This window comes from Macaca mulatta, chromosome 3 (assembly GCF_049350105.2).
Source record: "Macaca mulatta isolate MMU2019108-1 chromosome 3, T2T-MMU8v2.0, whole genome shotgun sequence".
NCBI lineage: Eukaryota > Metazoa > Chordata > Mammalia > Primates > Cercopithecidae > Macaca > Macaca mulatta.
This window is the reverse complement of record NC_133408.1, coordinates 40,573,892-40,578,708: the sequence shown is the minus strand read 5'-3', so window position 1 is coordinate 40,578,708 and position 4,817 is coordinate 40,573,892. Positions and strand designations below refer to the sequence as shown.

The 4,817-nt window shown below is 52.4% G+C and overlaps 1 pseudogene; it reads left to right on the top strand.

Moving 5' to 3' along the window:
• Positions 1–1,745: 1,745 nt before the first annotated feature.
• LOC114675940 (putative uncharacterized protein encoded by LINC00242 pseudogene) lies at positions 1,746–4,613 on the top strand (annotated as a pseudogene).
• The last annotated feature ends 204 nt before the right edge of the window (positions 4,614–4,817 follow it).

Genomic DNA, 4,817 nt, shown 5'->3' with positions numbered 1-4,817 from the left:
TGTCTCTGTAAGCACCACAAGGCCAGCGGCCTCCCCTCAGACTCATAGGATGCCTGAACCACCAGCCTCATCCTGAACTCCCCTCCATGGACGTGAGCCCCATTAGCTTTTCTCCCATCTAGAGGCAATGGAAGGCCAAACCTTCTTAGAGAAAGAACAAGAAACTGGGCTGAGCCGCTTCATGTGTTGACATGTAGAAAAGTGAGATTTATTTGCAGAGAAAAGAACTGGACTCCACTGTCCTGAGGGTGCCTCTGGTCTCTTGCAGTTGGATCCCCTCATGTTTCCCAAACCCATGTCCAGATCTCCCCCTCCCCACCCTATCTCTTCACTCCTCGAAAACCAGCTCCCCTAGCTTTGCCCAGACCACGCGGCAATGCCATGTCAGGTAAATCTTTCCTCTTTACAGTAGACTCTGAAATTGGCCCTATGTTCCCCACTCCCCTCTTCATCAATGAAAAGGAGCAGCTTGTGGTTTCCAGCACCCAGTGCCTCCTGTCTGTGGCCCCTCCAGGACATGGGCTATAAAGTTTCTCTTCCTCCAGATGCCTTCGTGCACCGGCCTGCACCGACCATCCTGACCTCAGCCTACCTTTTCTCCATCCTGAGACACAGCACATGTTCCCCAGGAATCTGTGGCTCTGACCACCTCTGACGATTCACTCCCCTGTCAGTCCCCTGGGTCCCCTGAGACAGTTCAGCCTTCCGGGCCTCCCCAGCTGTTTCTGGTCATTCCTTTCCTCGAGTCCCTCCACCTTGGATGCCCAGGGCAACACCCTGGCCTCCCCTACACGCTGGCGTGGTTCTTCTCAACCATTGCCATTGGCTTGGTTTCTGTTGTGTTTGGTTTTTAGGGGTCAGGCTGCCGAGTGCTCTTCTTCTCCCGGGCTCTGTCCTCCTCTCTCTCCTTGGGTTGCAGCATCCAGGTCTAATCCAACAACTCCATAGCACACAATGTGGCCCAGGCCACGCACGGAGGAAGACAGCAGAGCGGCCTAGAGGCTCCCAAAGGGAGCCAGGGCCCAGGCCCAGCACACCCTCCCCACAGTCCCCTGCATCCACTGCCCCTCCTGCACCCGGCACTGGGCAGCATGGGCTGTGTCAGCGGTGTCCGTCCTCCCTTCTCAATCTGTTGTGAGCTCCATTAGGCCAGGACCGGTCCTTGGAAGCTGTGGGACCCTCAGCCTCCCTAGCAGAACGTCTCGCACAGAGCTGTGGCTCCATAAAATATTTATTTCCTATTATGTCCATTTATTTTATAAATTTCATGCAGGCCAGAGAGATTGGAATTATCAATTACTTAAAAAAAATAAAAGGATAAAAGCAAGACCTGGAAATATAGACCCAGTAGCACTGGAATGCACCAACTAAGGCAGAGAGACCCCCTGAGACTCCGCGACTGCTGGACCATTTCGGGCAACATCATATCTCAAGTGGAGAGGGAGAGAATCTGCCTGTCTCAGTGGGTGGGGTTTTTAAAGTGGATTTAGTCATGGTCTGGACTTGCCCAATGTTCTGTGCTATGCTGTGGGAAGGGACAAGGTCCTAAACTACGCTCACAGGACTTAAATCAAACAAACAACACACACAGGTGGGTGGGAAGGCAGGCAGATGACTCAATTCTGTGCTCACCACCCACGGCCCCTGATGGGCCATGCCTTCTGCTTAGACAACAGCCTCCTGGACCCCACAGATGGGGGCAATGGCATAAAGTCAGACTTGCAGCTGAGGCCTGACTCGCCGCAATGGCCCTGTCCTCCATCACCAGTGACAGACCTGTCACTTTCCCACTGATCCTTCATTTTCCTATGCAATGAGGCTAATATTGCCTCTTTCTAAGGTTGCTATGAGGATTAATTTTTGAGATAATAGACTTTGAGATAACAAACCTGCCAAGTGCTACATCGATGTGATTATCCTGAGATTGAGAGGAAATGTCAATGCGGCACTAGATGGTGGCATGGCCATGAGTGGGAGAGAGAGTGTGGATGTTCCGGATGTCCCGGATCTCTACCAAACAGAAGATGCAGTGAAAGGACAGCCAGTGTTCCTGGTGTCTCCTTTTCCCCTCAGGGCAATGAATTACAGGTTTTCTGTGCCTTAGCTTTCTTCGTTTCAAATGGAGTTAATAATACTGTCTCGGGGATATTCACAGACGTGAACAGTTAATGATTGCAAAGTGCTTTGAAAATAAATGAGCTTACTCATAATGGTGGTGTTTGATATTTATAATAATAAGCCTGGGCTGCTGGCTTCACAAACTATATTCATTGGTACAGGGCTTAGTTTGATGACTGGCTTTTTCAAACTTAACATAAAATACTCTTATTTTAAAGTAATCAAATGACCTCCCTGCATTCATCCAGGGTCTTATTTGGAAAAACTTAAGATTTGATCATAGATCTATTTTAAACAGTGCCAAGTTAACTGACATTGATGCCATCGTATCTGGGGTCCCTAGGAAATCCAGGAGGGGACAATGAATGGTAGGAAGACTCGGACTCGGGTCTGCCTGTAACACTCGGAGCCTGCAAGGCAACACAGTTAATTGAGTTTTATTAAAATGACTTGGTGTGGCTATAAAGCAAACCACACTCCTCTAGCCGACTGGAAGAACGTCCCGTAAAAGCCGTGGGGTGGGAGGGCCTCTCCTGTCTCCTCTGCGGGCAGGCAGGCAGGGATGACACCCAGGTGTGAATTCAGCCTGCACCTCCTACAGATGAGCTGTTGAAGGCGATGGCCACAGCAAGTCCGCACCAAGTGCTCTTTCAACTTAGCAAACTACCCCAGGAACAGAAAACCAAACAGCGCACGTCCCATGTTCTCACTCATAGGTGGGAATTGAACCATGGACACAGGAAGGGGAACATCACACACCGGGGCCTGTTGTGGGGTGGGGGGATGGGGGAGGGAGAGCATTAGGAGAGATACCTATTGTAAATGACGAGTTAACGGGTGCAGCACACCAACATGGCACATGTGTACATATGTAACAAAGCTGCACGTTGTGCACATGTACCCTAGAACTTAAATAAAAAAATAAATAAATTAATTAAAAAAAATGAGTGTTTCTTTAAACAAAGAACCTTCCCGGCATTGCCTCCCTAGGTATGATTAATGCGGCCCGGCACCTCCTTCTTCACTCAGCGATCACTTCTCTGCAGCTTGTTCCCAGACGCAGGTTCGCTCATGGAGGCGGGAAGATTTCAGGCGATGTCTGTTCTTGTCTTTTGTCAGCACAGAAAAGGATGGAGACCCCACTGGTCAGGCGAGCCCCGCGGTCCCTGTTCCTCACTTCACCTCCTGGGGAAGCCTGGTCCCCATCGATTCGCCAAGGAATAAGGAAAGAACACGTCTTACCTGGATGGCGGGTCCCCGTCATGGTGGCCTTGGATCCGGCTTCAGCGGAAGAGGCAGCGCCTCGCTCACGGCTCCCCCCGCCGCTGCCTTACCCGGGAGCGCCACCCCGTGCCCTGCCAGAGAAGTGCAAGTACCAGCGCAGCACGGGTCGAAAGCCACACTGTGGACCCGCAGCGCAGCGCCAAGAAATCCCGAGTCCATTCACCAGAGGAGCTTCTCCACCAAATCATTGAAAACTGAAACGAGAAATGAGTCTCCACGGGTATCCCCTTGAGTCGGCCGTACGGAAAATGCAACCTGGTCAGCTGCATTTCTGCTGCCAGCCCTCCTCCAGGCAAGCACCGGCCTCGAGAAGGGCAAAGGGCAGGCGGCCACGGCGCGGTGTCACAGTTCAGAGGCCTTCTCAGCTGAACCTGAAGTTACTCTCAGCTCGGGCCCCAGAGTGAGGACTCGGGGCCAGGCATCCGATTCCCCATGAGCTCCTTTACCTAAAGCTGTGCAGAGAATCTGAGGCTATGAGTGGGGGTGGGGGAAAGATGTACAGGGATGCTTTGGTTTCACTCCTGAGATACGAGAATGTCCTCTGAACACACATGCAGATAGCTGGACTTCTACACAGTCGAAATCCAGATCGTTTCTTTCCTCCCAGCATAAGGAAACCATCCAGTAAGAGCTGGTGTTCATCGATGCTACGTGTCCAGAATGGGGCTGAGCACCCGCCTCACTGCATCCTAACATCTGTCTAATGAGGCAGAGAATGTCACTGTCACACTCTGCAGACGAGGAAGCCAAGCTGTCAGCAGGTCCACATCTTGCCACAAAACCAGTAACCTGTGGCGCTGAGATCGCACATCGGTCGTCCACTGCCACGTCCATGGCCTCCTTCTCTGGGGTTTGCCTGCCTCCTGATGGCCGCCATGCCTCTGTCCCCTTGCAGGGGCTGGCTCTTCCGGTGGCCAGTACTTTTTGGCTGCAAGCAGCAGAGATTCCCTCGAGGGCTTGTTGAAAGCACTCACATCAACGGGGCCTCAGAAAGGGAGCTGAGGCCGTGCACGGCACTGCAGTTTCTCCTCACGCTTTGCATCCCTGGCTTGACTCTCCCTCAAGATGTCCTGCTATCTCCACAAGGTGGCCAGCCCAGCCCTGTCTTCCTCACCTTCCAGGCCCAGCTGAGCAGCCCTCCCCGCATCATCTCCAGCTGCTGCCCAGGCTGCACGGAGCAGGTGTCCAGCGCCCATCCAACCACTGTCTAGAGGGCAGAGAGACCTGCTGGGACTGTGACAAAACCTGGCCCTGCCCACATGCCCTGCAGTAATGCACTGAGGAGTGCATGGCAGCACATATGTGCCTCATGTGTCCTGCTGTGATGCACCGAGTGGCACACAGCATTATTGTGTCAATCATGTGTCTTGATGTGATGCACTGGTTCAGACAATATCACGGAGGCAGTGTTTCTT